At 32.3% G+C, this 23,554-nt stretch overlaps 1 long non-coding RNA gene across 1 annotated transcript in view; it reads left to right on the forward strand.

Moving 5' to 3' along the window:
- The window catches only part of LOC144549200 (uncharacterized), a 44,263-nt gene extending 23,953 nt beyond the window's left edge, over positions 1–20,310 (forward strand). The window contains exon 2 of the long non-coding RNA XR_013509621.1: positions 19,942–20,310. This is a non-coding gene — a long non-coding RNA (uncharacterized LOC144549200). The remainder of the gene's footprint in view (positions 1–19,941) is intronic.
- The last annotated feature ends 3,244 nt before the right edge of the window (positions 20,311–23,554 follow it).

Raw genomic sequence — 23,554 nt, forward strand, 5'->3', positions numbered from 1 at the left:
TAGCATGCAGTGTGTTCAGTAGTTGATTGTAAGTTTAATTGATTTGGGAATCAAGAAACATAATTGACAAGATAGCAAGAAGGATACAATCATATCATTTATCATTATAGATATCAGGTGATATTGAATACGACACAAGCAGTGTTTTAATATACAGTCTATATTGAATAGCAATATTGTCTGGTTACTTATCATGTATCATTTGAGTAGTCCTTATGCGTTGCTAGCTGCCAAAGAGAAGGCAAAGAGAAGGGAGATGGTTAGTGTGTGAAAGCTTTACTAACATTTTGTATTAAATTTTTAAAAAAGTCTATACAGCGCCTCGTACCTAAATTTTAAAAAAATGATTATATATATATATATATATACTAGTATTATACCCGTGCGTTGTAACATGATATATTACAAGAAACAAATATATCAATGAAAATAATAATTATCTAAATATTAAGACACATGTTAATAGAAAATTTATATGATTCTGTATTTTTAATTAACTTTAATTGTGATCTCTGATAACAATTTGATGATGTGATGATTATTTATTTTTAAGTACCAATGATATCAAATAATAGCTCGATTCAAATCTAATATCAAATATCATACAACAATTCAATATCAAAATATAATATGATATAAAAAAACATAAATAAAAAGTGTTATCATGTGTATGTATATGATATATATATACACACATATTATAAGAGAAATATATATTCACACACACGTTCCAATTATATTATTCTTTGTTTCCAATTTATATTTTTCTTCTTCTTTGTTTCCAATTTATGATATATATATATACACAAACATTGATATATTCTATATTGAAAATATATTCTAAATTGCCCATACCAATATGTATAGAAATAAAGAAAGAGAAATAAGGAAATAAAAAAAATGATTTTCATTGTGATCCGTATAGAAACAAAGAAGTAAAGAAACAAAGAAATAAGAAAATGGAAGATGGAGTCTTCTCAATTCAAGAGGAGAAATATAGAAACAAATAAATTAGGAAACGGATAAATATATCGCTAAATTTCAGAATTTGTTCAATTTTAATTGTAATGTATCGTGTGGCAACACATGTGGTGAGTATGCTTTTAACTAAATTTAAACTTTTATACATAAAACATATGCATTGAATCAAAAGAAGACAAATTATGTAATTTGAGAGTTGAGATCAAATCCGAAGTTTCATCTGTCAATCGTAGCCGTTGGCAGATTAGACACCTAACGTCCTTAATAATAGAATGGATATATATATATATATATATAGGGTCCGGCTAATTTGCTGCTGGTAGCATTTTAGCCGGAGGTGCTGCCACCATTTTTTTTATTTTCTGTTGTCCAAACAACAAAACTAAACCGTTAGATGTTTAATCTATATTATAATCTACTTGGAGACCAAATTTTACATTTTTTGGAATTTTTTTTACTATTTATTAAGCTAGTTTGAAAACTGCTGATTTCAATGCTGCAGAAATTTACTGAAAACAGCGGTTTTCAAACTAGCTTAATAAATAGTAAAAAAATTCCAAAAATTGTAAAATTTGGTCTCCAAGTAGATTATAATATAGATTAAACATCTAACGGTTTAGATTTGTTGTTTGGACAACAGAAAATAAAAAAAATGGTGGCAGCACCTCCGGCTAAAATGCTGCCAGCAGCAAATTAGCCGAACCCTATATATATATATATATATATATATATATATATATACACACAGAGAGAGAGAGACAGATTATGGTAAGTTGTGAAGTAAAGCGACTATTTTACTTCACACATATTTTGTGTTTTTAAAGTTCAAAACGTCGATCCGAACCGCTCAACATGATCTCCATATTGAAATGTGCTTGGAGACCAAATTTTACATTTTTTGGAATTGTTTTACTATTTATTAAACTACTTTCAAAATCGCCGATCCAGTTGTTCAGAAATTTTTTACTTTTTACTGTTCATCAGGATTTTCAGATATCCAAAGTGGCTTAATAAATAGTAAAAAATTTCCAAAAAATGTAAAATTTAGTTTTCAAGCATATTTTATTATGAAGAACATGTTGGAAGGTTCGAATCGGCTATTTGAACTTCAAAATCGGCTATTTTCAAAATGGCTTAATAAATAGTAAAAAAATTCAGAAAAATGTAAAATTTGGTCTCCAAACACATATTAATATAGAGAACAAGATGAATGGTTTGGATCGATCATTTGGACTTTAAAAATGGAAAAATGACTTGGTTGTACAGGACCTCAGGAACAATCGATTGTATATTAGCCTACCTCTATATATATATATGATGATGATGATGATGAGGGTTCCACTACACCCTTCTTTTTGTGCTCCCAAGTGCACCTAAATTTGAACCTTCAGATTTATGTTTAGATCCGTGCAGATTACAGCTATAGATCAGCAAAAGATAAATCAAGTTGGCTCTCCAGTCCAGCAGTTCTCCTCTTTCAAACATTTCAAATTTAAGTATTTTAGTCTCTAAATATTATATTATATTATCTATCTAAAATGTTAAAATTCTAATTAATATGCGTTGCTAGCTTCCAAAGAGAAGGCAAAGAAAAGGGAAAAAGAATAGTGAGGTGATGAAAATAACGTAGAGATGGCAAAGAGAAGGGAGATGGTTAGTGTGAAAGCTTTACTAACATTTTGTATTAAAAAAAAGTCTATACAGCGCCTCCTACCTAAATTAAAAAAATACTAATTATTATATACGTATAGAGAGAGAGAGTAATTCTAGGTTCTTAAGTTCACCAAGGGGTGTGATGTGCTCACTAAGAGAGTTTGGTAAACACAACTCCAAAAGTATATCTAATCGGCCTCAAACGACGAATACAAACTGTTAAAATCCATGTACTTCATGAGTGATACATGTACATACAAAATTTTGAAAAATTTGAATTTATGTGCTACAAGGTTAAGCGGTCAAAGAAATGATGAAAAATAAATATATAAAACAACTTATTAAAGGTTCATTTCTTTGTATTTCTTTGACCGCTCGACCTTGTAGCAAATGAATTCAAAATTTTCAAAAGTTTACATGTACGTGCATCACTCAAGAAATACATAAATTTGAACGGTTTGGATTTGTCGTTTGAAACCGACCCGATATACTTTTGAAGTTGTGCTCACCAAACCCTTTTGGTGAGCACATCACACCCTACTTTTGCTCATATATATATATATATATATATATATATATATAGAGGAGGGATCAAGTTACAATAATTTTTGAGTTACAACAAGTTACCACAACTATTTTCTACATTTTCAAAGTCCAAATCGTCGATCCAAACCGTTCAACATGATCTCCACAATAAAATGTGCTTGGATACCAAATTTTACATTTTTTGAATTTTTTTTACTATTTATTAAGATGGGTACAAATTCAATGGTCTGAATTTGACTAGTATTTGTACCCATCTTAATAAATAGTAAAAAATTTTCAAAAAATATAAAATTTGGTCTCCAAGCACATTATATTGTAGAGATCACATCTAACAGTTTGGATCGACGATTTGGACTTTGAAAATTTTAAAAATGATTGTTATAACTCAAAAATTGTTGTAACTTGATCCCTCCTCATATATATATATATATATATATATATATATATATATAAGTGTTTCAAACATTTCAAAATTAAGTATTTTAGTCTCTAAATATTATATTATATTATCCATTTAAAATATTAAAATTATAATATATATCTACTTTTTTACAATTCAATATCACTTACATATTTGTCCATTAAAATCTAAAAATATTAAAATATAAATCTAGAAACCCAATGATTTTGATAGATGCAATGGAAAGCTTGTGTTGTGCAGCTCCGGTCCGTTCGATGGTTTTAAAATTCATGGTGCACAAATTTTTTAGAGTAATGATTATATCCCTCGCTATTTGGCCCCCTATTAGTCCTCCTAACGGTCTAACTGATTTCTCCAACTATGGAGAATGAAAGAGGGTCCAGTTCACAGTATTTACGAACAGATTTATTTTCTAACAAACTTACAAAATAAGTATCTCCTCCGCCTCTTCTCTTTCTCAGTGTGGTGCACCATCGAGATCCGGCGAGGGGATCGTGGTACACCGTTGAGATCCGACGAGGAGTTCCGGTGTGATCCGGCACAATCTTACCTCGTCTCCGATGAGATTCGTCGGAAGAGCGTGGTGCACCGTTAGAGGGAGTCCATGCTAACCCAATGAAGATTGTCAGAGTGCAACATATGAATACTTCATTAGTTAGATATTAATACTTCATGTTGTTAACATATGAATACTTCATTTGTTAGATATGAATACTTCATTTGTTAGATATAAATACTGCATATATAAATTAATTAGATATGAATACTTCATTTGTTCGAATGAATACTTTATACCTTCAAATATGAATAGTGACCGTGTCAGGTGTGAATACTTACTATAAAAAAATATTTTTTAAGTGAATTGAAAAGGTGTCTTGAAAGAGATGTGAATACTTACTATAAAAAAAATACTTACTATAAAAACAACTTACTATAAATTACTTCATGCATGTATGAATACTTCATTAGTTATATATGAATACTTAATAATTAGTATATAGATTCGCTGTAGTGGTGTCCAATCTTGGCAAATGTCGCTTTCAGACGGTTGCAGTCCCCAATCCAGACTATCAGACGTCGTCAGCGGTTCTCCTGATCATTACTGGTCCCCTCCAGTTTGTGTTTACATATAACGAATATTATAGATAATAAGTAATAGTACTTAAATTCGTAGGCATGAATACTATACGTTTTAACGATAAATAAAATCGTATTAACCCTTACTCATTGGTGGTAGTTACCACGTGCGCGTCAATTAGTGGTTCCCCGTTATACTTTTTTTGTCTTTTAGCACAGAGACAGATAGAGAACGAAATGGGAAGTAATGTTAGTCGTTCCCAATTTTTTAATATCCCTTTTAGAAATTCACTAATTTGTACACTATATTCCACACGTGTTGCGTGACAAAAGATTCGAGATTCAAAAAACCAAACAATCACATGAAGAGAATAATTCAAGGCAGAGGTGATGTGTACAATTATTTTAATTTGTTTAATTAAAATACTTGACCACTAGATATTTAGATTATCGCGCAGAACCAACTGCTGATTTGTATGTATTCATTTGGTCAACTAAAATACAGTTCTCGAGGGGTACTGAATGCATTAGTTGAAGGCATCTATCGTGGTTTACTCAATTCATTTGTTTAATGCAGTTGAATACCGAGTTCAGATCGCATATCTTCACGCTATCAAACTGTTCACATGTAATAACAGAGATTTTTGGAATGCGGATATAATTTTCCTCTTCTTACCAATCAATTATTAAGATATTTATAGGAATATACAGCGTTGACGTAAATCACATAAGATCAAAATAAATTAGCAAAGAATTAAGGCAGAAGATTGTGGAAGATTTGGTTACCTTCAAAATAATATTTAAACAATTTTATATTAAGAAAATAATGTGGAGATGGAAATATGTATGTGTTAAGAAATATTCAATTAAGACATGATTGATTAGTAATCATATTATATATGAGGGGGCACTTTTCATAGAAATGATAAACGAAAATACTATAATTCTATTCTGAATTAATAAAACAAAGGGATGGAATGGAGCTTCATGGGAGTGATTGTGCTCGCATTATCTGTTATACTATCTTAATAATTTTGACATAGTATCAGAACAAGGTTGTTTGGTAATATATCTAGAGAAATTGTTATCATTCTTATTTTTAATTTCAATTTCTTGTACTATATTGATCTAAGAAACTATCCATACTCAATAAAACAATATATGAATCCATGAGACCATATGGTGGCTATGCAAAATTGTTAGAGAAACTCGAACAACTTACTCAAGTAATAACTCTCCAACAAACGCAAATAGTGGCTAAGTAAAATTGCTGCCTTTACCAAACCCTCAACCAGCGGCACACCATGTTGTCATAACCACTAGCGGATGTACATAGAGATTGGGGTAGGCAAGTGTCTACTCCTGAATTTGACTTTTTTATTTTGATTCAGTACTAATTGTGTCACACCCCAGATTTTTACCATCTGGAGCGTGATTATATAAGCATCTTCGCATCTTTTCTTATCCCGTCAACCTACGTCACCAAGAGAAATGAAAACAAAATAACAAAACGGAGTCAGCTACAAAGCTCAGTAACCAGTTATTTATTGGCTTAATTTACTAACCATTCGAATAGACCGGATTAATCCACACAAATACACATCAAATTATGCACGCATATTTAACCAGGAATAGCACGTCGGTCTAGGTTATCCATATAACCAGTCACATCATATTCACATAGTTGGAATCCCATCACATAGGCAATTCCCAACTCTCACAACACACAATTCTTTAAAACGCCAATCCAATGGGAAATCCATCCAATATTGGAAGGCCGCCAACCCACTGGGAAGCCCAACCAACAGTGGGAGACTACAATCACATATCAAATTCCAACCTCAGACCCCTTATCCTGTTAAATATGACATCATAATCCAATATGCAATACCAATATCCAAATCAACCATACAAAACGAAAACACATATTATAGAGAAGTCCGATTACCTGATAGCGAGACATTCAAAATTTCAAATTGACTTGCAATGAAGTCAGAATCACTGTGATGTAGGCAGAATTCGAATCGGAGATTGAAGTCGAATAGCAAAATAATTGTCACGGAAAGCATTCTTTATTTCTTTCTCTTTGCCATACCTTTTTCTCTCTTTAATAATTAGAAGATTTTGGAATGTAGGCAGATATCTTAATAAATGGAGATGAGTAGTTACTTTGTAAAATGGAATGAGTTGTAAGAATCATTTTTCTTTCTGTGCGTGGAAGTCTGAGAGAGAAAAGAATTAATTTGATACCATGAAGAGTACAAGTATTTATTGTAAGAAAATATGATTCGGTGACCCAAAATAAAATATTAACGGGTTGTTTTAATAAAGTAAATTAAATGGCCTGCTTAATTAAAAGGCGCATATTATCCAAAGGTTCATGCATGATGACTTTGATTAAAGGATGCGTTGATTAAAAGGCAGATGTTTGGTGCGCTATAGGGGTGTCAATGGTACCTTTTTAGCCGTTTATCCGACCCGTATCGTATTCGATAAGGCGGGTATGGGTAAGGTTTTTTTTTCGTTAGCTTATTGGGTATGGGTATGGGTAAGAATTTTTTTTCGTTAAATAAATGGGAAAGGGTATGGGTAATTACTATTTCGTACCCGTTACCCTATAGGGTAATTATAAAATCCAAATATATATTCAATTGAATTTTCAACTCACTTAAATGTATATTTAATTCAATTTCTAACCCACTTAAATGTATATTCGTGTTTTTGAATTTTTATTCTTTATAAAAAAATAATTTAGTTGGAATTGATTGCACATTTATTTTATTTTTTATTAGAAATGCAATTATATATGTGTTAAAATGAATGAGTTTTTGATGTTTAATTTGTAAAATATAATAAAACTAATTATTATACTAGTATTATCCGTTATTCACCCGCTACCGTTTCGTTACCTGATAATATTAACGGGTAAGGGTAGGGTAGGGTAAGATCAATTTTTAATGGGTATGGGTAGGGTATGGATAAGGTCAATTTTAATGGGTATGGGTATGAAAATGTCTCCACCCGACCCGTACCGTACCCATTGACACCCCTAGTGCGCTATTAGTGGTCATAATGATTGTGTGTAAGTAGTTGAACACGATAACGTCTATTTACATTTATAAGTAAATAATTAACGGAAAAAGATAGAGATAAATCAAAGAGATGCCAATCTATTTACAGCTTGCATACGAAGGGATGCAATATCAAAATAACTGATAAAATTTTAATGAAACGGTGTTATTCAAAAGGATCGATTATAAATTTGATAACAGAAAAAAAAATCAGAAATAAAAGTAATAAAAGTATATATATGATTGGTAATAATTATTAAACTAATGTTCATTGACAAAAAGTTTCTCAACATAAATAATCACAATTATTATGAATATATTCAAGGTAAATTTTTAAAAGAAAATATTAAATTTTTTGGGATGTTACAAATTGTTCAATGTATCTACTCCTGGTTCGATGTAGTGTCTACCTCTGGTCCGAATTAGTTCAATTCTTCAACCCATTTCCTTTTGAGTTTTGGTTAATTCTGTGTATTTCATTTTTTTCGGATCAATAATACTCTATTTCGTAAATAGAATGAAAGAGAATAAGAGAACAAGAAATGTCTGACGGTGGGGTCTATTATTATCATTCTAAGGAGATGGGCGGCCGAACTTTTTGTGTCTTTTATTATTCATTACTTATATTTCGGTTAAATTTTGTATCTAAGTTTTGACTTGGATTTGCTAATTGACTAAGAACAGTCTCACTTTGAATTGTGCTAAACAAATTTTTAATTAACTTCAGAAAAATATTTCAATGCTGTGTCAATATATTTTATGATTAGAACAGATTTTATAATAAACATAATTATATAGATTGAGTTGCAATTGTGTATCTGACAAGTTAATGGGTTTGAATCTGATTAGCTTTTTGAATCCGATTATGACTCATAACTGATGGGTCAATTGACGTAAAGATGGACGGCACCAACTATATGTAAAGATGGATGGCATCTCTTGGGGGTTCCTGCACCTCAGGAGGCGATACATCTTAGATTATGAAAGTGGGAAGTAGAAGATGTAGTTGTCAAATGATGGCTCATAAACTCCCTTGAGTCACGATTGCGAAGAAAATACATTTTATAACACATGACAAACCTAAAATATCTAAGATCTACCCAATGCCAACTCAAACAAAACATATGATGTGTCTTTTACCATCGATTGAGGAATCCAACAGATGGTGTTAAGAACCTTTAATTGCCATCGGATGAAAAATGCAGGAGATGGCATTGAATGCCCAATGCCATCTGTCAGGTGGTTTTAAACGATGGTGTTGGTGCTCAACGTTATCGGTTCTAAACTGATGGTATAGTTGTATATTTTAATTATCAGAGCGATATATAGCTATCGGTTTGGAAACCAACGACAAATTTAGGTTTCTACTGACGACAAAGTGTATTTTTATGTATTTGATTGAATCCGTTATTAAAAAAAAAAAGTGATTTGAGATTTATCTCTTGGCTGATTCCACTCTTCGTTAAAACAGATTGAATTAATAATTAATAAAGAAGATGATAGGATGCACTTTTATCAGTTAAAGAAATTAGAGTTAAACAAAAAAAAATTAGAAAATTTGACCAAAATAACAAGATTTGTTATTAAAAATTTACACTATCAGCAGCTTAAATTTACAACAGGGTTCAAATGCCATTATTTTTTGGGAAATTTTTTTTTATGCCACTCCAAAACATGAAAATTAGAAAATTGCCACCCTAAAACATGAAATTAGGAAATTGCCACTTCAAAGTCATCAAATTTATAAAATTGCCACAATTATACATTTGATCTACAAATTTAATTAAAATTAATCTGAAAAATAGTGTATAAAAATCGTATTTTAGTATTTCCAATAATACCCTTCAATTGAAGGGATCAAATTCCACCAGTACTTCATCTCTTTCACCCTTCCCTTCCAGTACTTCTTCTCTTTAACATTCGGCAACCAAGTTTCTTTTTCTTTTTCTTTTCTAATATTTCGAGTCACCATGAAACCAAGAAAAAGAGAAAGAGGAAGAAGAGAAGATGATGTCATCTCCGACGGAGGTGGTTGCTCCACTCCACCTCCACCGGCGCTGAGGCCTCCTACTGACGTAATTTGCCAGGTGTTCTCCCAGCTGGACAGCGTTGACCTCCTCACTTGTTCCCTCGTTTGCAAGTAACTACTCCCTTCCTCAATTTAATTAATTAATTAATTGGATGATTTTGGGAAATGAAAATGAATTCAAATAGGATACTGGTTAGTTGTTGGTGCCTCGTACCATTGACAGTTTTACTGGTACATAAAGGCTATATGTATCCAAGTAACATAATTTATTTATAATTTTTTACCAGAAAATGTTTCCTTGCATTTGGACAGGGCAGCTAGATTAGATTATACATCTGGATATGATTGATGGTGTCATTTGATTGATTTCAGGCAATGGTACAGAGATTCGTTGGAGCTGAGAGAGGGATGGAAGAGTGAATACAAGGAAGCATCAGCTTTGTTTTGTTTGGGTATCAAACGTGACGTGCATCCCCCTTCCTCTACTTGTTCTATCAGAGGCTTGCATTGTTGGTGCCCTTAATTTAATTTACGTACCGTCTTTGCAAGGGAAATTTTAATCTTAAAAAATTAATGTTGTATGCTACTTTTATTATTGATATGAGAAGGTCTGAGATAAGACCAGTGGCTTAGTTTGCCATGGGTGGTAAATTCCTGCTATAGTTTTTGCTTATTTTCCATTATTATTTTTATTAACCAGGGTGATCACAATAAAATGTTTTAACAATTTAACAGCTTTTTATGGAACAGGTTAAAAGAATTCCTAAACTAAATAATTAATTTATTGGTATAATGGATTAATTGGCCATTAACATTTATACAAGTATTAGCACTTCTAAGTAACAATGATATCCAATAATTAACCCATTGGTGGTTGAAATTTTTTACTTAACAATACTTCTTCCATAAATTTCCAATTCACTTTATCATAGTTTTTTCCTGATACCACTAATTGGTTGCTTGATACCACTAATTCCCTGCAGAACTTACGGTTCTAGAAAAGAATAATAACTAGATATATGATTTTTAAAAGTATTCTAGAAATATATGCACCAAATTGAACTTTGACAGAAATATATGCACTGGAAATTCAAGTTGCAACATATATGCACCAAATTGAACTTTGACAGAAATATATGCACTGTAAATGCAAATGCAAATGCAAATTGAACTTTGACAGAAATTCAAGTCCCAGCTGCATCTAGCGCCATATATGCACCAAATTTCCAGGTTCAGCTAGTGAGGTTTCAGCTTTTGGTTTTAGAGAGAAGATTTATTTCGGTTTTTGGTTTTGGCGTAGGAGGAGGAATGGAGTTTAGGGTTCCCGTGAGGTGAGGCACTACTGTATAGCAATTGGAGGTGATATGAATTCGATTCCAAATAGAACCAGGCCTCCGCCTTAAAATCTTAGGCGTGATATGAATTCGATTCGAAATAGAAATATCAGAGATGAATTCAAGGGTATTTTAGTCCACATGTAAATTTATTGTATTTACAGATTAATTTTAATTAAATTTGTAGATTAAATGTATAATTGTGGCAATTTGATAAATTTGATGACTTTAGAGTGGCAATTTTCTAATTTCATGTTTTTGGGTGGCAATTTTCTAATTTTCATGTTTTGGAGTGGCATAAAAACAATTTTCCCTTTTTTTTTTTGCATGTCTCTATTATATAATTTTTTCATAACAAAATTCAAAAATTAATATGTCAAAATAAATTTATTATGGATAATCTATATTAATTTTTCTACACACTAAAACTTATCATTTATTAATTTTGGTTTAATATGAATCAATAAGTTGGAAAATCAATGTCGTTTTATCCACTTATTTTATTTTTGCAAGTTCCTGATACGGTGCATAATTTTTTAGATCAACTGATTTTTTACTTATCTAAAAAAATAGTAAATTTTTTTCAAAAAATGTAAAATTTGGTCTCCAAACACATATTAATATAGAGAACAAGATGAACGGTTCGGATCGACCGTTTGGATTTTGAAAACTTGAATATTGAGCCGTAACACCGTAGCCTTCTATGCAACCCATAGCACCTTAGCCTTACCCGAAATTATTTTACACTATAAATGAGATCACTAAACTTTATACGACAAATTCTTTTGTTTTATTGAACCTTGGTTTTAATATCTAATTTTAACTAATAAGTTTTGGATGTTTGTGTAAACCTATCCGTTTTTTTTAAATGAAAAATGAATTATGTAAGTGACCTGTTCCAAATCACGGGAACTATAAATCTTATCATTTACTTGAAGGGACCTTCAAGCTCTACCACAGCCTGTTTATTTTCTCTTTCCCCCCAATTGTTTTATTTTTTTCTCATTTTTCAACCGAGTGCCCCTTTTATTATTTCCTTCATGACCTTTCTCATTGGAGTCCATATCCTCTCAGGTAACAAAATATTTCAGTTTAGATCAAGACCGTTCGATCAGAATATTCCGAGCTCAAGCAGTCCTTTTTCTAGGGGTGAAAACGATTCCGAGCTCAAGGATATCCGTGTATGTTTTCTTTTTTCGAATACTGATAAGATATTAGAAGGATACATACATATTGAATATCGGATACTTGTAGATATATACAAATATTTTCATAATATATATTAAACTATATGGTGTATATATATATTATTCAAATACGGATAATTAAAATTCAAAACCATATCCGTACCATACAAATATCAGATATTTGTATCTAATTTTTGAATACGGATCTGGAATCGGTCAGATAATATCCAATCCGTTTCCAGCCCTACATTTTTCCCTCGTTTTTTGTTTTTTTATTTTTATTTTGTCCAAAACCCCCTAATTTTTAGTAGGCCTGGCCGAGCTATCTATTTCTTCTTTTTGTTCTGCATTTCGGATGTGTTAATGGATGCATCCATTTTCAGACCTTTTTTTTTCTAATTCTCCCTTCGCTCCTCTCCATTTTAGCTATCCTTTATACGCCTCCATTTTTTTAATTTTTTTTGCATTTTTGCATTTGCTTTTCAAATATTGATTTCACTCATTTTCTTTACTTTTTACATTTTTTTTCAAATATCTCCACAAACAAATTAACTTTACGAATTCCAACAATTTCTTGAGTAGTATTAGAATCATTATGTTTGATTTTTTTTTTTGTAACATGAAATAGTGGTTCTTAATTAAGCATGATAGTTCTGTGTTAATGTGTCCGTAGGTTGCTCAGCAAAATAAGAGTCTATACAAAAATAAATTAAATAAACTGAAATAAAAATTAGGGTATCATGTCAAGATTATATATGGAAGCAATCTGTAAAGGGAGTTACTGGAAGAGAACTAGAAGATAATATTGACTTTCTAATATCTTACATAATATTAGTTAACTCTAAATGAATAATTCCAGAAAGCTTCTCTGAAATTTCTAGAATTAGATTTATGATAATATGAGTAATTATTTTACAACGTCTTTAGGCTCTTCCATTGGTACCTCATCCTATATTACATAGAAAAATAATATTCAAGTTAGTACAAATATGTAAACCCCATATGTAAACCCAATATGTAATCATATATCCACCTTAAAATAGTGGAATTAGTACTAAATACTCAGTTTATGAGCCCTAGAGCTAAGTAATTGACACATTTCATCCATTGTTAATTGTTTGTCAATTCACATGTTTCCTTCTTTAGCAAATCATTTTTTCAGTTTTTGTATGTTCAAGTTTGATACCTATCTTTCTTATCCAGTACACTAAAGTATCTTTTGCAACGAAAATTATATTTGTAAATTTCTATAACTCACCTTTGCTTTCGGAGAATTGTTTTTCTCATTTAGCTTAGGACGATCATCTAACAACCCAAGGTGGCGGAGCACCTCTACTTGCGAATACCTGGCTCGATATAATACTGAAATTAAAAAAAAAAAAGATAGATATGTTAGTCATGGTATTTTTTGTCAATAATAATACTAATACTAATACTAATATGTCCTTTGTACCATGATACGATCTTCAATCTGGAAGAATAAAATAATATAACACTAAATGCCTGCACATTGTTTCTAATAAAACACATAATAACCGACATAATTAATTTTTACTACATTGAAAATCAGAACCCAAAATTATTACATTGGCACTTATATCAAACCTTAAAATTAACTATAAAAAATCAAAATTCAGACATAGTGATAATTGAAACATAAATCAGCATAAACTAATATAGGGATAACATAAATATAAAAACGAATTTAACCTTGTCCTTCAAGCCAGCGGTTTTTCCTCCACCTCTGATGTGGTGATGAATTGTAAATCCAAATTCTAAAAAAAATAAGATATATTATTATATTACGTACGCATAAAAATAAATTTGTGCAAAAAAAGTCAAGATTATTGGTGCATATTGAAATCAGAGTGGATGATTTCTTTATGGAAATATATAATAGTATTTTATCCCTAATTAAGATTTGTTTTTCAAGGTAAATTCTTTATCTTCTTTCCAATGACAGATTGTATGACAATCAATTGGAAATAACTAATACCATAACATCACCATATATGTAGATGGCATGAATTTAATTGCCAATGTTAGGTGGCATTTTTTTTTATATAATAGTGGAACTTATCTTTTACTATTTATCATTTATCAAAGTCCGAATGGAAAACTTTATATTTTCTACTATGATACTCTCTTTTTTTTTTCTGAAAATGAGGATATATACAGATATCGATGCAAATGAAATAATAGAAACTAATAATAAGGAAGAAATATTGAGAGGACTTCGTTCTAGAATTAAAATTCACAAAGATTTTTATTATTTATTTACTCTCTTTCTGTGAAAAAATATAGAGATTTTAAATTGGAGAGAGCTGTAGCAGATTGTTCAGAAGGCAATACAAAATTACAAACAAATCCATGACTTTACTCCCTAATAAAGATTGCTTTTAAATTAATTTGGAAAATTTTCTCTTCATGCCATTTACTTTTTCTTTGTTTTTTGTAAATTTTCATCTGATTTCATAGCTCTTGAGTAAGTTTTCTTTTAATTTACTTTTTACTTATTTAGTTTCAACAATTTCAGAACTTTTGTCATTTATTTCTTATTGAATAAAATTTAAATATAGGGGTTCAATTTCCTAACAATAATAAAAGTATAGATTTAATAACAAAAAGTAACCTTGTGCATCGATCAACAAATGATACGTAACATTGACAAAATAGGAGAAAAAAAATTGTGTTATGTTAATAAAAAAATATAAGAACTTACTGATAAAACAGTGGCCGATACCAACAGAATCACAGCTTCCAATGCTTATATGATCTAATGAATTTCGTATTCTCTAGATTGCTTGGATGTATGTGTTGGTGTTTGTGTGCCCTTCTGTTATGTGTATGTGTTGGAGGGGAGTGGTGAGAAGCTCAGGAGGGTTGTTGTTTTAGAGTGTCCTTCAGAATGGTTTTATTAAAGGAATTAAGGGGAGAGAAGCATAGCGGAGGCGTGATCAGACTTGATGAGTAGGTTTATTTGCGTCGTGATCGGACAAAATTGAGAGGAAGAAGAGAAAGGAAGTGAGCTTGTCATATAAATTCAGTGAGTTTTTGTTGCCTCCATCTGTAAATGAGGGGAATTTTACGGTGTCTCCTTCCCTTCTTCTCTCTTTTCATTATACAGAATGTTCTGAAACATGGCCTTAATATAGAAACCGCCGTAATTTGATCTCTATATCAAAACCCTAAATTTTTAGGGTTTTATGAGGACTATCATACAAGATAATGATGGGTGAGATGCTCATTAAAGAATGGACGGCTCAGATTTTCCAAAAATACTTTAAGAATAAAGGCATATTCCAAAAATACTTTAAGATGATTTTTTTTTGTCTGCACAATTTGTTTTTTTTTTTAAATATGTAACAATAATATCAAATTCTGTTAAATATATATATTCATACTAAGCAATGGTTAGATAAATAATCGTACATATCAAACTCCAAAAAATAATTATTGTGCATTGACCCATCAAATTCTAACATTTTGTTTGATCAATTCTTGTACTATTTATTATTTAATTATATTAGTCGCATATTAAATTCAACACAGAAGTACTTCATCTATTTATCTAAAATTGTACCTGCATAGAAACATTAACTAAAATACCTAAAAGTGCAGAAAATAGAACAAAGACACGAGGAATACGTAAACTTTGCATCCGGAAACATATGACGCAATTACAAGGTTAGCACTTGTATAGTTGTATTCACATATTTACCAAGTCATCTATTTTACTCACCCCTTTCACGGTGAAAATTAGTAAGTTTCAACAGAGGAAAATTTTTCCAAATTAAGAAAAGGATATGTTGGGCCGGTGCCTGTCACAAAATAAGAAAAGGATGCATGATTCCAGTTTCTCTACAATCTGGAGATTGCCAAATTAAGCACTTCTCACAGGCTGGGCCTGGCCTTAGACCCGAGAACAAAATAGGGCAGGCCTGTTTTGAATAATTTCCAAACATGTAAGCTCTTTGGATATATTTCCATCTATATATTTGCAACAAAAAAGAAGCCCAAAACGAATATATAGGAAATTTCTTATGTACAAATGTATCGGATGAAAGTGCTTGCTTCAATAGAAATTAAAGAAGCCCAAGAGGAGATGCTTTTTATTTTTTTTCTACACCGTGCTGAATTTTTGTGCAATTTTAGCACCTCCATTTTTTGTGCTCGCTTGAATAGAGAAGAGGCTCAAAAAATGAATTGTATTTCTGATTCATATATAGCATCTCTCTCAACAGAGTACTATTAGATATACGAGGGTTGAAACAACCTCCATTTTTTGTTGCCTACATTTTTTACAAGTTAATAACTGCACATGTACCACTAAAATATCAAAAGAAAACAATTAGATTTGATCCATATTATTTTCTCTATGCACATACAAAAATATTACAAGATTTTGACTTTGTTACCCATTATAGACAATTTGTTAGAGCGCTGGAACCAAGGTTTTTTTTCTTATTTTTTTGAGTAAAGGTTGGAGGTTAAGCCACTCAACTATTTAATACTTTTGTTATTATAACAAATGTTTTCCCCCATCCGGATTTCGAATTCATGACCTCTCACATAGAGAACATGTGTCTTTCTCACTACACCAAAGACTAGTTCTCTGGAACCAAGGTTTTGAGTGCTAAACACAGCCAAGAGGGAAGGAATGCTGGAGATATCCCTGTGACTTGTTTTACTAAGAGCAGCTTCATCCACATCAAGAGTTTGCAAAAATACATTGAGATGGATAAATTTGCAAATTAAATGTTAATGCTTTTTTTCACAATTTCTGGATCAAAAGAAGTCCTGGCTACCATTCCTGTCAAGATGGAAAAAATTTCCAGAATAACTAGTGTATGTTTTCTTTAGAAGAAATCTCACATTAATTGTGATGTGATAAACACATCTCTTGGTAAAAAAAAATAAAAAATTTGCCATTAGTCCTTGCAGTTTAAGCTTGTTTTTCAATTATCTGTCTGGTTTTTGTTATTATTCAGGGTCTGTTTTTGCCACTTATAGCCAACTTCATATATGCATATTTTTCCACTTATTTGATTTTAAACCGTCACCCATAAACTACAATTGTATGTGTGTGTGTTTTTGTTTGTCAGTGTGTGTGAGTGAGAGAGAGAAATAGGATATATGGAGTTGGCTATAAGTGTCAAAAACAGACCCTATATAGGAAAAACCAAATAGACAACTGAAACAAGCTTAAAATGAAACGACTGAGGAGAAATTTCTTACCAAGAGATATCATTATCACATCACACTTAACGTGAGGCTTCTTCTAAAGAAAACATAGATTGTTGATTTTCAAACTTTTTTCTGAAATTTAGAATAGAAATTTGATAGAGAAATGATTTCTAAAGACCGATAAGTCTTCGTATTTCTCTATCAGAAGAGTCTAGTCGTTAAGACTGAGTGCGTGTTGGAGATGCAAGTTATGGGTAAGAATGAGATAAGTGGTGGATATGTGTTCACGGTGCAGCCCACTAAGGAGTGACCAATCAATTTGCAGCATCCCACAACATCAAAATTGACTTGTCACTTCTTAGTGGGCCCATCCATATACATCTTTCAGCATCAAAATTGACTTGTTACTCCTTAGTAGGCCCCACCATGTACATCTATCAGTATCAAAATTGACTTGTCGCTCCTTACTACTTAGATCGATCCACAAGTGGCTCAGCTGAGATGGAATTCGTATCCTCTGCGTTAACTTAAAAATGAATCATTTCAGTTAATGTATCTGGACCGTCCGATTAGCTTTAAAATTCGTGCCAATTAGAACCGATCTAATATTGAAGACCCCGTATGTTATAGGTGGGAGCCGGATGGAGTCTGTTTACAATCAGACGACTGAGATGCATTAACTCAAAAGATGCTCTTTTGAGTTAATACAAACGATGCGGACTTGCTGAGATGGTGGGGCGCACTACGGACGTAACGCATCCTTTAAAAAAAATAATAAAGAAGTGGCATTCAAGTTAAGGAATATATGTCCAGCAAAATTATAGGAATATGGCATATAAGAAATACAGAGCTCTTTATAAAAATATAGAATATCTTTTAATAATTTCCAACTAATAATGATGTTATACGAAGTGAAGAATTTTGGACAATTTTGTTTAATGTTAGATACTTGTTTGGCAGAAAGGGAAGTAGCACAGTTCGCTAGAAAAAAAGTTCTACGAACGGTGGTTACTCAAAAGTCGAGAGTTTGATTCCCCTCACTACTTCACATGCAGTTTCTACGAAGGTTTTAAAAAACAAAAACAAATTCTTTTTTGGCAGTGATGATTGTCATAAAGTATTTTCTTTAGAGTGAAGATTAACGGCCAAAAGTAAAATTTTCGGAAAAAGAAAATTCCAAGCCAGTTAAAATAGTACGTAAATAAAACTACTATTATTGAACTAACACAGTATACTACCTCATCTCACCCTCAATTCTCTCTCTGTCGTTTCCCATTTTTCTCTAGTTTTTTTTGCCCCTCACATGGCTCCAATCACAAATATTATTGCAACCGCACTCTTAATATTCTATTACACTCATACAATTCTGGTGCTTGGAAAACAAACTGACTCGAAAGATTGTACTCCGTTAAGATGCAGCCAGGAGGGACCCATAGTCAGGTTCCCATTCCGGCTGGACACCCATGCACCGCATTGTGGCTATGACACCCTCGTCCTTTCTTGCTCAGGCGGCAACACGGTCTTAAACCTCCCCTATTCTGGTGACTACAACGTGACCTCAATAGACTACGAAACGTCTATTCTGGAGATAACAAGATACTCTTGGACCCTTAATTGTTCATGGACTCAAATTGCCGTGCCCAATGTAACCGGCTCTCTCTTTGTTAGTCCTTTTTCGGTAGATCTCAGTTGGTTCGACTGCCCAGACATGCTCAACTCTTTCTCAGAAGATGAGTATTTAGCTGGTCCTATATCGTGCCTCAGGTCTAAAGGACGCTTTATGTATGTGGCCTGGGCTAGTACCTACAATTATCCTATTCCTTCCACCTGCACCAAGATTACAAACAGTACCTTATTTACCGGACCCAGAATATCACATCGAGATTGGGGGTACAATCCATTATCATCTTCCGAATTCCAACAAGTGATTAGAGACTTTGCTGCAAGACCAATCGTTGCACTTTCTTGGCACGATGAGTTGATCAACTGCAGCATGTGTGAGACCAAACGGTGCAACCGCTGTGAATTTGACCTCAAAACTAAAAGATCATTCTGTCAAGGTGACTTAATAAGTTGAACTTTCTTCTAATAAATTTGATGAGAATTTTCACTTTGATTCATGATTATTGGAGTTACAATGTTTGTAAATACCATCTAACTCAAATTGAAGAATATCTACCACATTTTGACTTTGACCCTTGGCATATCCTATTTGTTAGATATATGGAGTCCGGCTTCTTGCCTTGATCTTGATTTTAAAATTTTAGATGTTCCGTTTGACATCAAAGTTTCCATACTATATATGCCGTTTGGTCCCATCTATTAGCTTCTGGCAAACAGTTTGTAGAAAATCACAATTTTATTTTGCATTTTTAGTTGTTATAATCATAATTAATATGTCTGCTGCCTATTTGCTTTTCTTTTTCAGAATCACATATAGGGCTGAAAGTATTAGGTTTATCGATTGACGCAACATACCTTCTTTTTTTCACTTATGCATCTGGCATTTTTATGCTTGTAATAATTTGCAGTACATTTATTGCTTCCCTTATCTAAATCGGCAGGTAACAATGTAATCTTCTTCTTATTCCTTTGAAGAATTTTGCACGCAAAGCCGCTTGGTAAATTTTGGTACATAGTTACATAGTACAAAAAGATAGTAAGATTGATTGCATATGTACTTCATATTAACAGCATTCACTATGTAATTTGGCTTGTTTCCATCATTGCAATTTTTAGTAATAGTAAAAATGGAAGAAATGCTTATGTACCGGTACACAATGCATGTATGAAAAAAATTTGGAGTCTTGATTTTAACAAACAAGTGACTACCCTTTTGAGCTTTTCGAGTCATTCTGTTAGCATTCTCTTGTTGAACTTTTGTCAGATGGGGCCTCATGGGTACGATGTAATTCTTCCATGTCTTACTTTTTCTCACAATTTCAATTTCCTGCTCTCCTTGGTCAGTTTCACTATTACTCTCGCTTGATTCTTGATTCTTGAACAAAATCTGCCACAGGAAATTAAATGGACCATGTCAATTTATTTTTCTATTACGGATTTGGGGGCAAAATGCTTGATATACCTACCTCTTTGTTTCCTCTTACAACGAAACCTTTCTCCAGTCCTGCATGCTCGAGCGGTATGTGATAAAATCGTTCTTACGAAAAGATTGATCAGTGTCACTACTACCAGATGATAAAGATATGATATCTTTTTTAACCTCGTGATAAGGTGCATCAATTACTTGTATCGAACTGTCCTTTGACTCTGATTCTGCAAAGAAAGGAGCAGCTTTTTCGAATTTGCTCCCATAACGTAAATCACTTTAAAAGAGGAATTACCGTTGTATGTAAATAATACTAGAATATCAATATTTTCATCAATTTCATTAGTGGTTACAAATTCTTTCCAGCGCAGAGCGAATGTGTTGTTAGACCTGATCATTTTCACATGCCAATTAATTCCTCTTGGACCTTCAACATTTGATGCATTTGTTCAAGGATACCACTTATGGAAACCATAGAAGGAAAAATCGGTCGTTTCTGACCGGAAATCGGGCCGAGTTACATGGTAGGTAATTTTCTCATTGGATTTCGGCCCAAACTTGTCTCTATTCCAATCAAACTTCGGCTGAAAAAGTCTTATTCCGGTAAATACAAATTGTTTCGTCCTACAAAAATTGTTCCCAGCGTGAGTAGAACCATGGATGTGTTGGATGAAAACAAGGAGATTTACCATGGCACTAGTTGTTTTTTGTATCTAGAACATGTATCTATAATATTTAAATGCTACATGGGTTTGGACTAACCCCACATAATAAATTGTATTATATTATATAAATAAATTATTTGTATGTAATATTTTGTTTCATTATAATTTTTTAACATATTATTATTTTATAAACAGTTTTACTATTTTTTGGTACAAACAAGCTTCTGCCAAAATTGTCACGATCCCGCCGCTAGTCGGGAATTGCGACAAGAGAGGCACCCATGCATCCATCCATCGTCTTGTCGACCTATGTTGAAAAAAAATAGCAAACAAAAACAATACGGAGTTAGCTACAAAGTTTAGTAACCGGTAATTTAACGATGTGTTTCTCTATAATTGGCTTATTCAAACAGACTGGATTAATCCACACAATTTTAAATCAACTTATATCTATATATTTAACCGGTGCTAGCACTTGGGTCTGAGTTATCAATAATACAAGTCACACAATATCTGTATCATTTCATTTCACCCAATCATATCATTTCACAATTTCTCAAAAACACACGATTATATCACTTCACAAATCAAATTCAAACCTCAGACCCGCTATCCCATTAAATATGTGTCATAATCCACAACCCAATTCAAAATCCAATTCAACCAAGTAAGACAAAAACACAGATTATAGAGATATCCAGTTACCTGATAGCGATCAATCCAGAATCCAAATCAAACTGCAACCACTGTTCAGAATCAACCCGACGTAGTTAGAATTCCAATCGGACATGAATCAATATCATATTCTTTTATCAAAATATTTGTTTTTATTTTCTCTATTTCTTTCTCTCATCTATCACATTTTACTTTGTTTTTTCTTTTTTTGTTCATCCTAATCCGTTTAGGAAATGAAATTGATCATTTTATAGTGTTTTTTAAACGGTAGTAAAAAAAAAATTACATGCATAAGGGCACGTGGCTAGAATGCCACGGTTAGAGAATTTTTCTTTTTCAAGTTTTGCATATTTATACAATTGACTTTTAAATTTTCTAATTTTACAAATAAGTCCTAATAAATTTCAGAAAATAAATAAAATTACCGGAATGTTACTTCTACCTTTTTTGTTGTTCCATATGTTTTGGCGAATCACATCCAATATTATGTTATTTAGGAAGTTCACATGCATAGACTATTTAATATTTATGGTTCCCATGGAATTGGTGGTACATTGATTCCATTTTTTTAAGAAATAAAGGCCACTGAAGCTGACTTATTAGGTTCAGCCTAGCAAAGCTTAAACCCTCTTATAAGCTGCTTAACATTCATCACGACCAAAGTTGCTATATATTAATTTATAAAATCTGTTTGTCTTTGTTTTCCTTACAGAACGCAATGACACATATCAATCAGGCTAGGTAAGCTGCATCCATAAATCAGTCTTAAAGGAGATGTGGACCATCAACTAAAATTTGTTGATTAAGACTAATTCAAGAAAGTTTTCACGAAATTGTTCCAAAGAAATTAGAGTTAGATAACCGAAATTTATCTTAGCTAATTTAATTTCACCCAAATTGTGTTTATTTTTCAATAGACGAAAAAGAGCAAGGTATACACGAGCGGTAACAAAAAATAAGAAGAAGAAAAATAAGAGATCGGAGGAGAGAGTGAGAGTAGGAGCCGCACTTGAAAGAAGAAAGAAGACTAGTAGATGGAATGAAATATTAGGCACGATATTAATTCTTTTTTCTGATTCAACGCAATCTAAATTCAATCTCTTACAAATTTAATGGATACTCCAGTTCAAAACAAAGGGCATATTGGTCAATGTGATTTTTAAATTATGTGTGTGGTGTAGAGCAGGAGGATCTATGTTCTTATGTTTATTTGATAGAAGATGTTGGTTTGGGTCACTTTTGCCCATCAGGTCACATGCATTTAATCAACCTATTGAAGAGACTCTAACGTGCATTTCTCAAACAGCAACTAATGAGCTGTAGGAGTAGTTATGTGCAATTGCATGGGCATTTTGGCGGGTAAGAAATGACAAGACTTATGGAGCAAAAGACCCAACAGAGGATCAGATCAGAAAGTACCTAGCAGCTGTATCTGCCGAAACCTTAATCTTTGCTTCCTAAATTCAGAAAATATTACTCAAATACAGGGACAAAAACATGAAGAGTTCGAGTTGTCGTGCCATTTGGATGATCATATGAGAATGGATGGCTGGGATGTGTGGCTTACGTGATTAACAAGGGTCCTGAGATGTTATGCTACCACTTGGCGAGGGTTCAGGTCAGTGGACCACTACATGCAGAGGCAATGGCTCTATGGAAGGCATTACAGGGTGTTCAAA

The sequence above is a fragment of the Carex rostrata genome, chromosome 34, assembly GCF_964058835.1.
Source record: "Carex rostrata chromosome 34, lpCarRost1.2, whole genome shotgun sequence".
Lineage (NCBI taxonomy): Eukaryota > Viridiplantae > Streptophyta > Magnoliopsida > Poales > Cyperaceae > Carex > Carex rostrata.